This window comes from Mus caroli, unplaced genomic scaffold, assembly GCF_978045245.1.
Source record: "Mus caroli unplaced genomic scaffold, Mus_caroli_1 scaffold_16, whole genome shotgun sequence".
NCBI classification, from domain to species: domain Eukaryota; kingdom Metazoa; phylum Chordata; class Mammalia; order Rodentia; family Muridae; genus Mus; species Mus caroli.
Window position 1 is genome coordinate 32,676,903 of NW_028227271.1, and position 19,693 is coordinate 32,696,595.

The 19,693-nt window shown below is 40.8% G+C and overlaps 1 pseudogene; it reads right to left on the bottom strand.

Annotated features, from left to right (window-relative positions):
• Positions 1–608: 608 nt before the first annotated feature.
• LOC110311091 (exopolyphosphatase PRUNE1-like) lies at positions 609–2,046 on the bottom strand (annotated as a pseudogene).
• Positions 2,047–19,693: the final 17,647 nt, after the last annotated feature.

Here is a 19,693-nt window from a genome sequence, read left to right on the forward strand (position 1 = left end):
AAGGACCTCAGTCCTCAGATTCCCTTCAGGCTTCCCGTCATTCTGAGACAGAAGGAGCCAAAGATATAGGAAGTCAAGACAAGAGACCAGCCAGGTATAATGCGGTGCTTGACAATCTCAGCACTCAGGAGGGTTAGGAATTCAAGACTAGTCTCAGATACATACAGAGCTCAAGGCCAGCCTGGGCTACATGAGGCTCTGTCTCAAAAATAACTTTAAAAAAAATGGAAGTGGAGCGGTGAACTGGTTTCATGGCAGATGCTGCCTCTGTTCACAGTCCTTCTGAAGACACTGAGACGGGGTCTACATTCCTTTTGTCCTGTTCTTCCAGGACAGTGGTCCTATCACACTGTACCCATCAAAGACAGAAAAATCAGTGCAGATTAAATAGTAAAACTAAATAAAACTTGTCTGACTGGTAGAGCCAGGAGAGGAGAGGCAGAGAGCTATCCCTACAGCAGCTGCTCTTTCTCCTCCCAAGGTTATGAGAACAGTACACCCGAACCTGAAGCCACCGATATAGTTGTTGAAGTGATCAAACATCTCAAAACATGCATTTGAGGCAGGCCAGTCACCTCCTCCACACTTCCCCATCCTGTTTCCAATGGTCACTTATTTCATGGGCAGGCTCTGGCGGACTGGGATAGTGAGATCTGACTGGACTTCTCAAAGACAGCCTCAGTGGAGAACTTAGGCAGACACTGATCCAGAGGGCACTCATCCACCAAGCTGTTCATGGGCATGGGTGGCAGCGGAGGGTCTTCCTCATCTTGACTCAGCCCAGAACTCAAGGAGTTACTTGCCCTGAAGCCATCTTCGCTGAGTCAAGATATGCAGAGAGGGCTTCCTGGAGCACAGGCAGCAGCTTCTTTCGAGAGACCTGGGTGTTGCCTTGGAGATAGGCCTGGAGGTTAGGAGAGGTGCTTGGGATAGGTGTCAGCTTCAGGGGTGGGGAGGTAGACGTTCCAGGACTCCACAGATTGTCATTCGAAGTGTCTCCTGTGGACAGAAGATAGCTAATTGCCGTACTGGTACTGACTCATTGTGAGTGTTGAAAAAGATAGTCATGGCCACCAGAGCATCAAAGCTGTAATCATGGCAGAAAGCAATGAGATCTGTGAAGAGGTCTGCCCACTGCAGAAAGGCCTCCAAATCAATGTAGATTGCACTGATTGCCACCTCGGTGCCCTGTCTGTAGATTGTCCTTTCTGAGCATTTGTTCAGTGGTCAGTCCTGAGACATCAAACTTGGCCTTCTGCAGGGGATCAAAGATGTCCTTTCTTTTGGGCAGATCTGTGAAAAGGTCTTCCAGTTCTTCCACATATTTGATGTCCTTTGGGGTTGCCTTCCCAATGTTGGTATCCATGTTGACACAGTCCAGGATGATGGTTCCATGCAGTAGGGCTGCAGTTTGTCTGTCCAAGGTCTCTGATGCCCCCTGCAAGATTCTCTCTGTCACCAGGGTAGCACAGGACCCCACCAGCTCAACTGAAACGTTACAGGGAGGACAATATTTCTGCTCAATTGGTCGGTGGTCCAGCAACTCTGCTACTGCCTCCTCCAGAGCTGCGTCACTTCTGAACTGTTTCAATTAAGGGCTCATCTAAGCCGTCCTTCAAAAGATTCCTGGATGATCATTGGGTAAAATATGGTGGCCAACAAGGATGAGGGTGAGCTGGCCAGCCTGGTGCCAGGAAAGGAGATCAATCTCGACCCGGAAGATCAGCGCTGGCTCTGGAATCTTAACCTCCTGGAGGAAGAAGACATTGTCCCCTCGCAGAGGAAGCTCAGAATGCTTTATATTTTAAACTGGTATAAAGATGTCTTCTGCTTCAGACGTCTTTGTTAGGTAGAATGCCAAGGCGAGAGCAGACACCACGAAGTCTAAGTCGCAGGCTTCATTTCCCAGCACGACATGTAGAGGCCTGGACTCCTGCATCTCTGCACGCTAACTCTCAGAGGAATACTACACCATTGTCAAACTACTCATGGTTCTTTGGGCACTTGCTGCAAAGCGGCTCGACAGTCCTGCAGGTAGTCCTCCATGGTAAAGCCCGAGGTGTGCCTTTGCCCCTCAGCGAGGAGAGGTAACCCGGCCGAATGTACCCCACTGTAGACCTAGGGTCTAGAGCCTAGAGTCAGGGGGCAGGGCTCGAACCCTCCACTAAAGGGTTCGGCCTCTGAACCCCAGGAGGAAGTCAAACATTTCAATCTTAATTTTTATTTTGTGCCTCCAAAACAGAGAAATCATAACTCTATGGTTGAAACCACCTAAGTTTTGTTTTTCTGACGCTACAGATCTACTGGCCTAATACTGGAAAAATAACAGGACTTAATTTGACTTATTAGTAGAGTTTAACTCAGCTTTAAAAGCAGAAAGAGAAATGTATCCAGATGCTTCATAAACTACCAGTAACAAAGCCAATTGGAAAATCATAAGTTTGTAGAGCTCTTTGCTCAGGAAATGACTGCTGAGTCTTTATTCATAAATTACAGTGAATAAATAGCCCCACATGGCAAATGTGACATATAGCTATGCTCCTGCCAGGCTCTTCCTGGTGTCCATTGTCTGCTGCTGATGCTCTCTCAACGACTGGTCCAGATGCCATTCATACTTTTGTGGACCCTGAAACATAACATCCCACTATGAAAACCCTTACTTAAGCTCCAGCTATCTACGATTTCATCCCTACCTCATTTACATTCTCCCCATTTCACATTTAAATCTTCCTTCAGAATTACAGGCCACTCTCTCCCTCTTTCTTGGAGAATGTTCTGTGTTTTCAGCCTACTCTTCTTCTGGAGCAATAAAGAAAGAAGGAGAAACTACTACCATTACCCCACACTCCTGTAATCCCTCTTCTTAACCTCTATTTTTATTTCTTCCTCATTAGCAATTTTTCAGCCTTTAAAGCATATGCCAATTTTTAAATGCAGGTCAACAACACAACATGAATTTTGGGGGTTATACCCCAGTAGTTGTTACAGAAAAACTACTGACATTCCAGTGAGTTTTGCCAAAAGAAAAAAAAAAAAGAAAGAAAAAAAGCTTTATTTATTTATTTATTTATTTATTTATATTAGATATTTTCTTTATATACATTTCAAATGCTATCTCGAAAGTTCCCTATACCCTCCCTCTGCCCTGCTCCCCTACCCACCCACTCCTGCTTCTTGGCTCTGGCATTCCCCTGTATTGGGAAATATAAAGTTTGCAATACCAAGGGGCCTCTCTTCCCAGTGAAGGCCGACTAGGCCATCTTCTGCTACATCTGCAGCTAGAGATACAAGCTCTGGGGGTACTGATTAGTTCATATAGTTGTACCACCTATAGGGTTGCAGACCCCTTCAGCTCCTTGGGTGCTTTCTCTAGCTTCTCCATCGGGGGCCCTGTGTTCCATCTTATAGATGACTGTGAGCTTCCACTTCTGTACTTGCCAGGCACTGGCATAGCCTCATACAAGACAACTATGAAAGGGTCTCTTCAGCAAAATCTTTCTGCATTATACAACAGTGTCTGGGTTTGGTGGCTGATTATATGATGGATCCCCGGGTGGGTAGTCTCTGGATAGTCCATCCTTTCGTCTTAGCTCCAAATTTTGTCTCTGTAACACCTTTCATGGGTATTTTGTTCCCAATCTAAGGAGGAATGAAGTATCCACCCATTGGTCTTCCCTCTTCTGGATTTTCTTGTGTTTTGCAAATTGTATCTTCAGTGTTCTATGTTTCTGGGCTAATATCCACTTATCAGTGAGTGCATATCTAATGACTTCTTCTGTGATTGGGTTACCTCACTAGGGATGATATCCTCCAGATACATCCATTTGTCCAAGAATTTCATAAATCCATTGTTTTTAATTGCTGAGTAGTACTCCATTGTGTAAATGTACCATATTTTCTGTATCTATTCAGAGCTAAACAAAGAATTCTCAACTGAGGAATACCGAATGGCTGAGAAGCACCTGAAAAATGTTCAACATCCTTAATCATCAGGGAAATGCAAATCAAAATAACTCTGAGATTCTATCTCACACTAGTCAAATTCAGGTGACAGCAGATGCTGGTGAGGATGTGGAGAAAGAGGAAAACTCCTCCACTGCTGGTGGGATTGCAAGCTTGTACAACCACTCTGGAAATCAGTCTGGAAGTTCCTCAGAAAATTGAACATAATACTACCAGAAGATCCACCAATACCTCTCCTGGGCATATACCCAGAAAAAGTTTGAACTGATAATAAGAACACATGCTCCACTATGTTCATAGCAGCCTTATTTATAATAACCAGAAGTTGGAAAGAACCCAGATGTCCCTCAAAAGAAGAATGGATACAGAAAAAAAAAAGTTTTAAATCCTACCTGAGTCTTTGACAATACATGGCTGACTAGACTTCTCTTTTCCATGAGGGTTTCTGGCAATACTGAGGGACATCTTTCTTGAACTAATGTCATGATAAATAAGGTGAATCAATAATCAATATTGGCTTTCTTTTCCTTCTTGCTGGAGCTTGTAGAGTATCTCCCTTTACAAACTCACCTGTTCTAAGCCCCACTTTCCTTTTCCAGAGTTGCTCTCCACTCTTCCTATCTCAACTCTCAACTTTAGGTACAATCAGCAGTCCAGGCAGTGCTATTGAATGGCACACACTGGGACAGCTCTCTGCTACTCCCGCACCTCAGAGGAATTCTGTCACATCTTTGTTAAAAGGACTTTGTCCTCTGGCCTACAAAGCTAGGCATTTATCCATGAATGTCTCGAATGCTCTTTTAAAACATGTTCTCTCTTATGCTGTTGTTTATTTTACTCTGAGCTGCTTATTTAAATCTTACCTACAAAAACTGGACCCACCATCTGACTGCATATAAACTGTATTTTTCTAGCTTTGTTCCAAGTGTATAAATTTTACCTTGCCCTAATGTTTTTTTTTTTCTGTTATTTTTGTTTTTTTGTTTTTTTTGTCTGAACTTATTTTGGGGTCTCCTTTTGTCCTCATGTATTTTCTGTTTGTTTTCTTAATAGAACATAAACTTCTGAAATATGGGGAGAAAGTGTTTTTCATTCACTTTTATATGTACATGTGGCGTAAGGTACAGGACAAGTATAATTCAGTGCACAGCAACTGAATTTGTTATATGGTAATTGAAGAGAGTAAGAGGGTAGAGGCGGGAATATGGAAGAGAAGGAAAGAGATCAGAGCAGGGAGAGAAGAGAAGCAAAGAGAAGAGGAAAATTATAAAAGGGAAAGAAGAAAAAGGAGGAGGAAAATGAGGGGATGATGGAAGAAAGGAGGAGAGTACATAGACAGAGCTTAGAAAATGTTCACGAACTCAAGAAATTTGACAACAGAGAACCAAATAACTCTATCAAAAAAATGGGGGAACAGAGCTAAATAGAGAATTCTCAACTGAGCAAACTCAAAGGTTTGAGAAACACCTAAAGAAATGTTTTTTTTTTTTAAAAATGTAAGTAAGAAAGAAGTGTTCCACATCTTTAATCTTCAGGGAAATGCAAATCAAAACATCCCTGAGATTCCACCTCACACCAGTCAGAATGGCTAAGATCAAAAACTCAGGTGATAGCAGATGCTAGCAAGGATATAGAGAAAGATGAACACTTCTCCATTGCTGATGAGTTTGCAAGCTGATACAACCACTCTTAAAATCAGTCTGGCAGTTCATCAAAAAATTGGACATAGTACTACCTGAAGACTCAGCTATACCACTTCTGGGCATATACCCAGAAGGTGCTCCAACATGTAAAAAGGACACATGCTCCACTACGTTTATAGTGGCCATATTTATAATAGCCAGAAGCTGGAAACAACCCTTAGCAGAGGACGAGATACCAAAAATATAGTACATTTACCCAATGGAGTATTACTCAGCTATTAAAAAGAATGACTTCACAAAATTCATAGGCAAATGGGTGGATCTAGAAAATGTCATCCTGAGTGAGGTAACTCAGTCACAAAAGACCACACATGGTATGCACTAAGTGGATATTAGGCAAAGAGCATGGAATACCCAAGATACAACTCACAGATCACATGAAGCTCAAGAGGAAGGAAGATCAAAGAGTGAATGCTTCAGTCCTACTTAGAAGCGAGAATAATATAATCAAGGAAAGTGGAGTGTGGGAGGAACTTGGGAGGAAGAGAGGAAGGGGGAAAAAGGGGCAGAATCAGGTATGGGAGGAGATAGAGTAGATATAGTGAATTTCAGGAAATTAAACAGAGGTGTGTAGCAATGGGGCATGGGGAACTGGGGTGGCAACCAGAAAGTCCCAGATGCCAGAAAAGTAAGAGCTCTATGAAGCTCCAGGACTCCATGAAGATGATATTAGCTGAAATACCCCACAAAGAGCAGGGACAACCTGTCAAGACCATATCCAGAGGTTAAGTATGGCCCCCTGCTTGAGGGATGCGGTCACCCATCCATCTCCAAAATTTTAACCCAGAATTTCTCATGTCTAAAAGAAATACAGGGAAAAAGAGTGGATCAGAGACTGAAGGGAAGGCCATCCAGAGACTGCCCCACCTGGGTATCCATCCCACATGCAGACACCAAATCCAGACACTTGCTTTTGCCAAGAAGTGCTTGCTTACAGGAGCCTGATACAGCTGTCTCCTAAGAGGCTGTCAGATCCTGACCAATACAGATGCAGATGCTTGCACCCAACCATCAGACTGAGCACAGGGACCCCAATGGAGGAGTTAGGGTTAATGACTGAAGGAGCTCAAGGCACCTTATCTGGCATCAGTGGGAGGGGAGGCCCTTGGTCCTATGAAGACTTGATGCTCCAGCGTAGAGGAATGCTAGGGTGGTGAGGTGAGAGTGGTTAGGTTGGTAGGGGAGCATCCTCATAGAAGCAGGGTAAGGGGAGGGATGGGATAGGAGGGTTGCAGAGGGGAAATGGGGAGAGGGGATACATTTGAAATGTAAACAAATAAAATATCAAATTAAAAAAAAACAGCTTTTGAAATGTTTAAATTATAAAGCTATGGGACATTTTTTAGTTAAAAATAAAAGAAAATATTCATATCATGTGTGAGGATAGATATGTTTGTGAAAAATGAAAAGATGGTTTCTTGTGAAACCAGATTAAAGACTAAAAGTTTTTCTTCCATTAATGGCTCAGATATAATGACGTGATTAATTGGATTAAGAAGGCTTCCTTTAACCCACTCTGGAAGACTTAATAGGATACAGAATTGACTCTTCCTGAAGCTAAGTTGTTCTTTTTGTCATTTGGCATAATCACTATAGATCAGAGCATACAGAGTGAGCGAAGCCAAGTGTGAAGGGGTGTGTGGGTGCGTGAATAATGTCAATGCCAATGCTTATGAATACTTTACTTGGTGTATCTGTCCATTCTGTCTTAAAATTGTGCATGTGAGCATGAGGCTTATTTTCTGCCATCCATATTTCCTCATATTAATTATGTGAGTCAAAGTTGTTTTCCAAATATAATCTACTACCCTGAGTCAAAGCCATGAGTGTAGAGTAGGGTGCTATTGTCACACAGTGAATCATAAAGGCAGCAGTGTTCTAGATGCTGAGATGTTAAGGCAGTTAAAGAAAAGCCAAAGACTGAGAATTGTATCATACAGTTAGGGACAGTGGATTTCTGAATTATATTCTACAATCTGCAAGCTAAAAATCTTGAATCCCTGTCACATCATTCAAATTACAAAGCCTCAGAACCAGGTAGGAATGGGGGTTAAATTTCTATCCCCTAGTTGAACTCCTGGGGATTACAAGCAGAAATGTGCCAGGTCAAGAATGCACTGAAAATCTACCATTTCTTAGTAGCATGGTTCTACTGGGCTTTGTGTGTCGCTCACCCACATTGGTGAGAAAGGTACTATTTTCTCAGTTTTCCAATGCAAATGTTCACTTCTTCCTCAAACTCCATAAAAGATAAGCCAGAAATGGACTATCGGGGCATTCTTTAACCAGTGAAATTTGCACAAAATTATTCAACAAGGCAGCCTTCTCTCATCTTTCTCTCATTCTGTCCTTTCCCTTCATTTGGAGAACCTTGGAAGTATCTCATATAATACCAAGTTTGGCTTTTCTGCCTGAACCCAATCAACTCTGTTTAACTATTAGCCTCTCCATATGTCAAGACAGAAGTAGTGTTGTAAATGATCATGGCTGAGTTTACTGTCAGTGGAATAAATCACTATTGACCTTTCTGCTTTCAGGAGTTTAATGAACTTAGGAGTGGAAATTACCCACAACAGCAACAACCATAACCTTGCCTTCTGTAACTAAACCCCAGTACCATTAATGTTCACTTTTTGACATGTTAGCGGCACACTGTTATTAATCATAGATCAGACCATAGTAGAAATCTGCTAGCAGAAATGCCACAGGAATTAGTCAAACAAGAAAGTATGAATGAAACATCTTTCTGGGTAGAAAGATCCAGAGTGGCAGTTACATGGGCTCCTAGCAGACCAGCAAGCAGTGAGTTTGAATATACATTTACATTTTTGTTGGCAGCTTATATACTATAACAATTGTAATCATTGCTGTATATTAATGATATAATAGTCATTATTACTACATGAAAAATGAGAGGAAGTCTATCACTCAATCATTAGAAGAGGGCCCATAAGTAATTAAATTTGTTATCAGTACTTCAGGGCTGGGAAAGATGGCTCAGCAGTTAAGAATACTTGTGGGTCATGTAAGAGATGGGAGTCCAGTTTCCAACATTCATGCCAGGTGATTCACAATGCCTGTAACATGAGCTCCAGGGGATTTCATGGTCTCTTGTGGTCTGTGTGGACCCCTACACACATATATATGTATGCATACAAAGACAGACTCATACATGCACAAAAAATAAAAAAAAATAAATGTCTTAAGATAGTAAAAGTGATGATTTGTTTCTCTAAGAGTTACTTGCTTATAAAAGCATAGAGCGTCCTAGCTGGAGGTACACAAGTACTTAAAAGACATCTGCCTTCTAGATTCAGGACAAACATGAACTGTCTGAGACATTTGGACGTTATCCATTCTACATTCGGTTAGAAAGCTGAATGTCCTAGATTCTGCAACTAGGAGCTGTGCCTTTGAAAATCAGATTCCATAGAAGGTTGTTTTTATGTTTCGGGGTCACCTGCAGTGTGAGACAATTTGATCTTACAGTACATGAATCCGAGTCCAGTTCTTCAAAGATAAGTGCCCACTGGTGCAACACCATGGGGAGAAGTAACCACTTTCAGTTGGATTTGAAGTTTGCTCTACAGTTGGGAATTTGAGGTTGAGTATTATACTCTAGCCAAAAGCCCATGCCAGGAGATATCATGGGCCCTACTAGAGAACATGTTATTGTTATTTTACTAAATGGTTTGGGATGTCAAAGGGCCTTCTAATTCTTTTGTTCTTTAACTCTCATGTTCATACCATCAACAGAAGCTGTTCCAAACCTTGGTTAGACAAGATTTTTTTTTTTTTTGGGTCAGTGGATGAAAGTTAACAGAGTATATAGCTGGTTAAAGTATTGAGGATGAGAATAATGAGAATAAGATATAAGATACTGAGCATTTTGCTCTAAATGACACACACACACACACACATACACACATATAGCACAGAAAACATCTCTTAAGAGATGGTGAGGAGGAGGAAGAGGAGAGGGCTGAAGGAATATAAGAACTGGAGGGTGGGTGTTAGGTCTCAAACCTGGACAAATGGAGAGGTGAGGTGCCTATTAACATATCAAAGTGGACTCTGGCTGCCAGTCTCCCTCAGTACTATCAGTTATAGAGTTATCATTACTCACAGTCACTGCTTCCTACCACAAACTCTTCAGTCCAGGGCTGGGCCCCTTCCCCCAGCTGCTTTGTCCTAGGTTTTTTGTTTTTGTTTTGTTTTGTTTTCATTTTTGTTTTCAGTTTCCTGATCTCCTGGTCTCCTGGCTCATTGCTGGCCTTTTGGTTCCTGGCTTTCCCCTCTCCCCTCCTTCCTTCTCTTCACATGGCCCAGTTCAGTCTGCCTGTCATGTTTGCTCTGAACTCTTCCAGATGCCTCTGCTCAAACTTGTATCTATAATAAATGACCTGAACCCCATTGGAGAAGATATGTGTTCCTCTTATTTCTTTTTTTCCACTCAGTTGGAAAGAGTGCTGTTAATTCTAACTTCAAGAAACTTGTGAACACACAGGAGATATGATTACTTGTTCAAGGCCTGAGCAAGATCAAGCCATCAAAAATCTCTACACAGATGGAGTAGACCATCTCTGGTCTTGACTCCTTGAGAAGCTATGGGCAGTTGGCAGTTTTTGCGAGGGGGGGGGAGAATAACTCTATTTTGAGGATGTTGCCATATGTAAGCTTCTCATATTCCAGTGGACAGCTCTATTCCTTTGAACATATGTCAGCACTTGCTGGATGTAATGGGCAATAAAAAAGCTGACATGAAAATGGGAGCAAAAGATGTTATGGGGTTTATGAGGAAATTAGGAAGTGGAAATTGGAAGTAATTATCATCATATTTCATTCTACTCACATATGAATTTCTCAATAATAAAGGAAACATTTCAAAATCTAGGCCTTGAGGTCAGATTCTCCTAGGTTTGTCTACTGCACTGCAATTGTTCTTAGAAAGATCCTGGTTACTTTTGTGATAATTTTGGTACCACAGAGGGATGATACTAATAGTATCAAACCTTCCCGTACTTTGGCGAACACTTTATAATTTACCATATGTAATTCATTTAGCGTAATGCATGGCAGATGGTAAACATTCCATAAATGTTATCTATCTTTATAACAAATGCATGAATTGATGAATTAATAATTCTCGTAAGGATGGTGGCATTTTAACAAAGCTCTATGCTGTGGGACACTTTGAGACAGGTTTGAAGTGTTGAGTGAGTTCAAGGAAGCATATCCAGATGCCCCTTGGGGTGAATCTCCCAGTTGAAAACCTAGAGTCTAAGTAAGACGCAAGCTGTGGCTGTGGAGAGGTGACAGTGACATTGACAATGAGTATTCATGTACACCTGCTTTTGCAAAGTGACTCAGATCCAAATGCAGAGATGGAAATTGCTGGGTTTTGAAGCTGAAACACTGAAGGGAAATTATCTTTGTGTTCTGCCAGTTTCTGGGTTATCCTCTCAAGAAAAGAAGTGATTTCTGGAATCCAGTGAAGAGGCAGGCTACAGCCGCTCAGTGAGGTGAGACAAGGTCAGAGTTCATTCAGAGCCTTGGTTCTCAGAAGAGCGTGGCCTCTGAATTAGAGCTGGAAGCAGTGGGTATAGAGTGGTTTCATAATGAACCATCACAAACACAAATATCTCACTTCTGTAAAGGGAGGTGGAATATGCAGAGTTCCATGGACAACTTTATCACTTTAGGCAATTTAGTTCTATTCAACAAACTGCTGAGCATCTACTATGAAGCTGGTCATGTCCAAGTGCTCTCTTAGAAAGCATACAAGTTGTATAATTTCTGCTCCGAATATATTCACAGGATAGAGGTAACACAGTAATCCAAGTATCCACACATGGAATAACTGCCTCAAAGAAATGCCAATGTGTGCCAGGACCGAACACAGCAAGAATCCATGTCCATGTTTGACAAAGAAAATATAAAGTTATAACTCAGTTGCTGAGATTCTGCAGCATGTCTAATTTCACACTCTGGTCTTGGGTCTAGAAATGGTAAGAATTCAAATTATAGTATGATAACACAGACAATAAGATTCAAGTGTTCATGCACTTTGAAACTAGGAATTCCATTTTCTAAGAGTTTACAATATAGTGTATGCACACAAAACACAGAAACACAGATAATGCTTTTAGTCTAAATAAAGCTTCAGTTCAATGCTTTATATATTAATAAGACTGAAAAGATATACCAATAAATACAACATTTATTACTGAGATATATGCCACATTTGAATGATATATGATAAAGTACTTATAGATGATGATTAATGGATTTAATTGATGGTTAAGATAATATTCAATACATGTTACAACATGGTAAGAGAAGAATTAAGAAACACTAAGCTATGTTAAACAACAGTTGTAATATGCTGAATGTCTATATCCCAATATTCATATTTTGAATAATAGTTTTCAATGTGGGTTTTCTGTTACTAATATAAGTTACTAATAAGTGATTAGATTCTGGAGGCTGAACCCTATACACAAATTAGTGTCTTTATAAATGCCATCTGAAACAGCTCCCCTGTTCATTTTGTAATGTAAGATGAAGACAAGGAGACAGATATCTGAATGAAGAAACAGGCTTCCATCACATACTGAAGGTCAGTGCTTTGACTTTCAGCTTCTTAAGACTGTGAGAAATACAGTCTGTTATCACTGCCGAATCTATTGCTCTTTGGTATAGATTGCAGCCCAAGAATTTAAGAAATCAATGTAGAGAACATAGTGCCTGTCTTCTAGAATTAAATGTATCATAAATGTGAACTGTTTGTTTCTACATATAGTGTATATTATAACAACAGTGACCGAATTCTCTTTTAAGAAAAAGAAAGAATTGGAGCATGGGATGTGTGGTTGCCATAGTTTAGCCGAGTTTCGAATGGTAGGTAGGACCCAAACTGAAGTATGAAACATGTCAGAGTTAGTCAACATCCATAATTTTTAGCACCAAATTTACAACCACCCATTGTCCATAATAATATGGCTCAAGAATTATGGAAAAGTAAGGTTGAGCTTGCTTAGCTGTGTCCTCTAGTAGTATAAGTTGGGCAATTGCTTGAATTATCCTTTTCAAGATGCAATTACATTTCTTTCAAACACTCTTTGTGGTGATTGAATCTTGGCATCCACAAAGTTACTCAGACAACTTCGATAGCAAGTAGTAGCCAACTCCTGATACTATTACTATAGTGCAGAGAACAGCACTGTCGAATCTAGGATATGACTGCATTCTTTAGTTACTAGGCCTGTGACAAAACTAACATCTCCTCCTCATGCAACCATAATGCCTTAGTAGTCAGCTCATGATTAGGCATGATGCTGTATCCTCCACAGTGCTTAGGAGACCACTATCCTCCCAAGGTTCTAATAACACTTCTGTAGAAAAGACAGTGGAGGAATCTTAAGGAATCCTTAGAGTTCCAGTACCTGTACCATACCCTACAGAATCTTTTGTGAAGTTTCCTTCTGCATTGGGCTGAACTGACATAACACTCACACACACACACACACACACACACACACACACACACACACATGCCCTATTTGGTCATTTCCTTGGTTTGATACATTGTTCTGATAGTTAGATAGTTCTTCCTTTTTAGAACCAGAATCAGGGTACCATTTCTTTGCTTTGAGTCTATCATCTCCTTATGAAATGATCCTGCAGATGAATCTCCTTTCAGCCACATTTCTGCCTAAAAAGTATTTTTCCACTATTGTCCATAAGTTAAAATTCTTTATCTGCACTTATTTATACTACTTGTTGCTCAGACTTGGGGAAAACCAATGGTTAAGTCTTGAAAGGAATTGCTTGGTCTTTCAGTGTCAGCTCTGATTCTTGGTATTCAACTTATTTCTCACTTGGTAACTGGGAATATCACACTGCTTACTCTGGTGGGAAAACAGAGGATAGGTTAGACAATTCACTGAAAGTCCAGGGTAGCTCATGATATCTGGTGCCAGCATGTGTAACTCTGGAGGATGTGGAAGAACCTGTTGGAGAAACAAGTGGGACAGAGAGCAAAGTATCCATAGGCTTCCCTGACTCCGTCTAGAATTCTGATCTACCATCCATAGAATGTGATCTGATATGGCTCCCAGTACATGGTATATGATCTTAGATGTCTCCTGGCACATGGTATATGATCTGAGATGAATCTTGTGATTCACACCAGTGATGCAATACAAAGGATCTGAGTCCAGGATGGTGACTGCTTCCTCTGCCATTAAGGAAATCTATCTGGGTGATTTGCCCCTACCCTATAGTTTCATGGGCAGACAAGTCAGATTCAGCTAAAAACCACATGTTGTACCCCAATTGGTTCTTGAATACATAAACATTCCCTAATTGTTTGAAAAACTGTATATAAACCTATATTCTAAACAATAAAGTTAGATCTGCACGCTGATGCTTGTCTCTGGGGACTGAATCCCAGGAATCTTTATGGGCTCTGCCTCCACTCTCCTCTCCATTTCCCAGTCCCTGTTCCTACATGTAGCTAACATTTTCACTATCCACCAGACAAAACTGTTTTCTTACCATAGCAAGGGAAGGAGGATTCAATTCCTAATGCAGAAGGCATTCATTCCAGAAGAAATCAAATGTAGAGATAAATGGACAGTGACACATTAGAAATCACATTTTTCCCAAGTGTGTAGTGGAAAGGCACACCTCAGTAGACAAAAGGCTACTTGTCTTCTTCCAAAGAACACTTCACTGGGACCATGTTCAGGATATATCCATTTTCTTGTACCCCCTGCTTATTCTTGTATATTGTACCTCACACTCAGAAGAGCCAGAGCTTTCTTCTGGTTAATTCTCCTTCCCCAGCTCACTCAGTGACTGGGAATATCTTACTTCTTACTCTGCTGTAAGCATTAGAGTATGCACAGCATAAGGATCCACAAGGAGAGAGCTGCAACCTGGGATAGGATGATAAAAGATTATGAATATATGTGGAAGGTTGCTCGTCAGTGGCCTGTTGTTTTCTAATACAAAATAGTCATTTCCAAGGAAACAGGTGTTTGATCTCAGTAAGATAGAGGGATGATACTAGCCCACAGATTTTTGTGTTGCAGACTAGTGTGTTTATTTCTCACTAGGGTGTTCTTAGCCAGTGGAGTACTGGCCTTGAGCCACCTATGATGCCTGCTAAGATGCTAGAAAGTTCAGATGGAGGGCCTTCACTACAACTGGGGTGTGCCAGTAGAGGTGGTTCTGAGGGTAGAAAAAGAAAACAGATACCAAGAAAAGATAGGTTAATATCTTGGTGTTAAGGTGTCAGTTTCTGTGGCTGCTTGTGGAATTTTGGATAAAGTCTAGCTGAAAGAGATTCTACCTGCTACAGGCCATTATATCAAGATTCTCAGTGGAGGTGGTGGCAGTGGTGTAATTGCTAACTGTGAGCTACTCCAAGTTCCTATGGGTCATGGATAAATGAAAGATGAGGTACAGACCTCTTTTTATATGATGTTAATTTACTCCATGACAGTGTAATTGAAAGTTCATTATCTTAGATCTCTGTCCTTAGCATCACATCTTTTCTATGAAACTCAGTCTGTTTTCTGAACTGCTTATCCCATGTATTAGAGAGCACTAGTGATAAAAATTGCAGGGTATTGGTACAGAGACAAGCTGGAAGATCAATGGAATAGAATTCAAGAACCACAAATGGACCCACACACCTATGGTCACTTGTTCTTTGACAAAGAAGCTAAAACCATCCAGTGGAATAAAGACAGCACTTTCAACAAATGGTGCTGGTTCAACTGGCAGCCAAAATGTAGAAGAATGCAAATGGCCCATACTTATCTCTCTGTACAAAGCTCAGGTCCAAGTGGATCAAGGACCTCCACATAAAACCAGATACAATGAAACTAATAGAAGAGAAAGTGGGGTAGAGCGTTGGTACAGGGGAAATTTTCCTTAACAGAACACCAATGGTTTATGCACTAAGATCAAGAATTGACAAATGGGACCTGATAAAATTGCAAAGCTTCTGTAAGGCAAAGGACACTGTCAATAAGACAGAACAGCAACCAACAGATTGGGAAAAGATTTTTAACAATCCAACTTTCAATAGAGGGCTAATATTGAATATATACAAAGAACTCAAGGAATGAGACGCTAGACAATCAAATAACCCTTTTAAAATGGGGTACAGTGCTACATCTACTCCAGTAGTGACTGGCATGATAGGTCTAGAATCCTGGACACAGTCCTGAGGCAAAGAGTTTCAAGGAAACTTAGCCTCCTGGAACCTTGGCATTCCAATAGCACGCATACACAAAACCTGTCCCTACATTAGTCTGTTGAATGGATCCCTGTGCTCTCTTCCAGTGTTGTTTTATTATAAGTGCCTTTAAGGATTGATTTTGACATATAGCTAAGCCTCTGCCAGTGTTCCAAAGTCCTAGAAAGTCCTTGAACTGACCCTGAGCTTGGAATTCAGTAAGAATGTTACCTATTCAGTAACATTCAAATTCACTTCTAGTAGAGACAGTGAAAATAATCAGGCATTACAATTTGCTTGAATAAGAACTAGAAAGCCCAGGGATAGTCTACATAGTAATTACTTAGAACAATAGCCAAGTCACACCCATACACAGGAATACACATTGGCCTAGGAGATAGGTAGATTGTGTTAGTATTATTCATGAAAGGGATAGTAGAATGGAATTCTGCTGGTGAGTATTTTTCACTAGGCACAGAGGAATAGCATAATCAAGTATTTACTAAAGGACCCCAGGTGGTGAGTTTAACAATAGCATTGCATCAGAGCATTCACCTGGCTCCTGTGTTTAGTTGATCTTAATTAAGGGTTGTTCCTATTCTCAGTTGTAAACAAGGCCTGGATCCCCCTAGCTTTTATGTATGCATTTTTTGTGCTTTGTGTCCAGGTACTTTGGAGGGTTATTCACCTATCTTTCTTGTTTTTCTTCTCTATTAAAAGTCTGGTGTTTGCTTGGAAAAAATACATTCAGATACACACTCTCTCTGTGTCCATGTCTGTTGGTCACCCTTTTTGTCGCCAACTTCTTGCCCACCAGTCCGGAACCCTAATTTCCCGAGGATTGAGGGAGGCCAACTGAGGCTGTTCTGCAGAGCTAAACAAAGAATTCTCAACTGAGGAATACGGAATGGTCCAGAAGCACCAAAAGAGATGTTCAACATCCTTAGTCATCAGGGAAGTGCAAATCAAAACAACCCTGAGATTCCACCTCATATCAGTCAGAATGGATAAGATAAAAAACTCAGGTGACAGCAGATGCTGGTGAGGATGGGGAGAAAGAGGAACACTCCTCCATTGCTGGTGGGATTACAAGTTGGTACAACCACTCTGGAAACCAGTCTGGTAGTTCCTCAGTAAATTGGACATAGTACTACCTGAGGACTCATCTATATCACTCCTGGGCATATACCCAGAAGAAGCTCCAACATATATCAAGGACACATGATCCACTATGTTCATAGAAGCTTTGTTTATAATATCCAGAAGCTGGAAAGAACCCAGTTGTCCTTTAACAGAGGAATGGATACAAAATAATGTGGTACATAGACACAATGGAGTACTACTCAACTATTAAAAAACAATGAATTCAAGAAATTCTTAGGCAAATGGATGGAACTAGAAAATATCATGCTGAGTGAGGTAATCCAATCAGAAAAGAATATACATGATATGGACTCACTGATAAGTGGATATTAGCCCAGAAGCTCAGAATACTCAAGGTACAATTCACAGAATACATGAAGCTCAAGAAGGAAAACCAAAGTGTGGGTGCTTCTGTCCTTCATAGAAAGGGGAACCAAATACCCATGGGAGCAAATACAGAGATGAAGTATGGAGCAGAGACTGAAGGAAAGACCATCCAGGGACTGCCCAACATGGGGATCCATCCCATATACAGTCTCCAAACACAGACACTCTTGTGGATGTCAGCAAGTGCATGCTGACAGGAGCCTGATATTAGCTGTGTCATGACAGGTTCTACCAGAGCCTGACATACAGAGGCAGATGCTCTTAGCCAACCATTGAACTGATCATAGGGTCCCCAATGGAGGATTTAAAGAAAGGACTGAGGATGAAGTGATTTGCAATCCCATAGGAAGAATGACAGTGTCAATCCACCAGAGCTCTCAGGGTCTAAACCACTAAGGAGTACACATGGAGGGACCCATAGCTCCAGCTGTATATGTAGCATATATACAGCATATATGCCTTGGACATCAATGGGAGAAGAGGCCCTTGGTCCATTGAAGACTTGATGCCTCAATGTAGGGGAATGTGAGGGCAGGGAGTTGGGAGTGGATGGGTGGGTGTACACCCTCATAGAAGCAGGAGGAGGGAGGATGGGATAGAGGATTTCTAGGGGGAAAATAGGGAAAGGGGATAACATTTGAAATGTAAATAAATAAAGAATCCAATAAAATTATAATTTAATACTATAAATAAAAAGAAAAATAGGAATAATAGGACAATAAAATAAATCCCTACATTTATAGTATTTAAAATAATAGTGTTGTATTTGTGAATGATCATAATTATTATTCTTAATATTCTAATATTTACTTTTAATTGTGTGTGTGTATACATGTGTTTGCATATGTATGCCTGTGTATGCAAAGGCTAAAAGTGCCAGATCCCCTGAATGTCCCTTACAGGAAATTCTGAGCATCTCATTAGAATTCTGCAGAATTAATGTGGATCCTCTATAAAAGCAGAATATGCTCTTAACTGTTGAGCCATCTCTCTGCCCCTACCCCCCATTTGTTTGTTTGTGTGTTTGAGATGGGATTGTTCTATCCATTTCTTGCTGATTTTGAATTCACTATGCAATCTAGGTTGGTCTTCAAGTCATAGAATTAGCCTCCTCAGAGCTGGGTTATAGTCATTCATCACCGTGTTAAACTTAGTGAGGATTTTAAGTACCACCCCAAAGGTCCTTGTGATAAAAACTTGGTCCCTGCTGTGGATCTGCTTAGAGGTGGTAATTTTCAAAACATATACTTATTTATATTTGTTTGTGTACCTGTGTATGTCTGCATGAGTGTATGCCAGGTCCCAGGTGCCACTGAAGGCCAGAGAGTATGTGGGATTCCCTAAAACGGAAGTTGCGGGTAGCTGTGACCCACCTGATATGAGTGTTGGGAAGTAAACTTGGATTCTCTGCTAGAACATCAAGTATTGTTAACTCCTGAGCTTTTTTACCAGCTCTAATGGTGGGAGTTCTAAGCCTCATGGGAGATATGCTTTGCTTTCTTCTCTGGGAAAGAGGTGAATTCTGCCATGCTCTGTAGGAGTTCCTGGGATTAAGGCTGGGTTTGAGTCCACAATCATGGCTTTAATGCAGTTCATGCGTGGGCCTCTCGAGTGTTGAATAGTCCCAAAACTTGTTCAATCTTCTGTGTTGAATTATCTCTAAATCTGTTTGGAATTACACTCCAGTCTCAAAGCATAAAGATTGTCATAGAGAACAAAACACACATATGATAAATGAGAAATGGAGTAAACAAATTTGCAGAAAATGCTCCAAAACTATAAGCAATTAACAGACCTTTCTTTATAAGCACTGTGGATTCTTTGACATCTTTCCAGTGTTTATATATCATAAATGGTTCATGAGACAAATGCTGACTCATTTTGTTCAGGCTACTTTCATTGGGTTGCTTTTGCCTTGCAGGGGGCTGGGCTCTCCCACATCAATTGTCAATCAAACCATTGAGCCATGGGCAAACCCACAAGTTAAACTGATGGAGGCAATTTCTCAATTTAGTTTCCTTCTTCCCAGGAGATGCTGGTTTGTATCAAGGTGACAACTAATGTTAACTAGCACAACACTTTCCCATTCTCCAGCTTTTATATTTTCACATCTCCTTCTACATTGATACCTAGATCTTGAGGGGGGTGATGTCAATGAACTCCAGAGCTTTGCCCACACAATGAAGCACTTTTGTATTTTTGAAGTTTCACTCTCTTCACGTGGAGAAATCCTGCTGCCAATAGA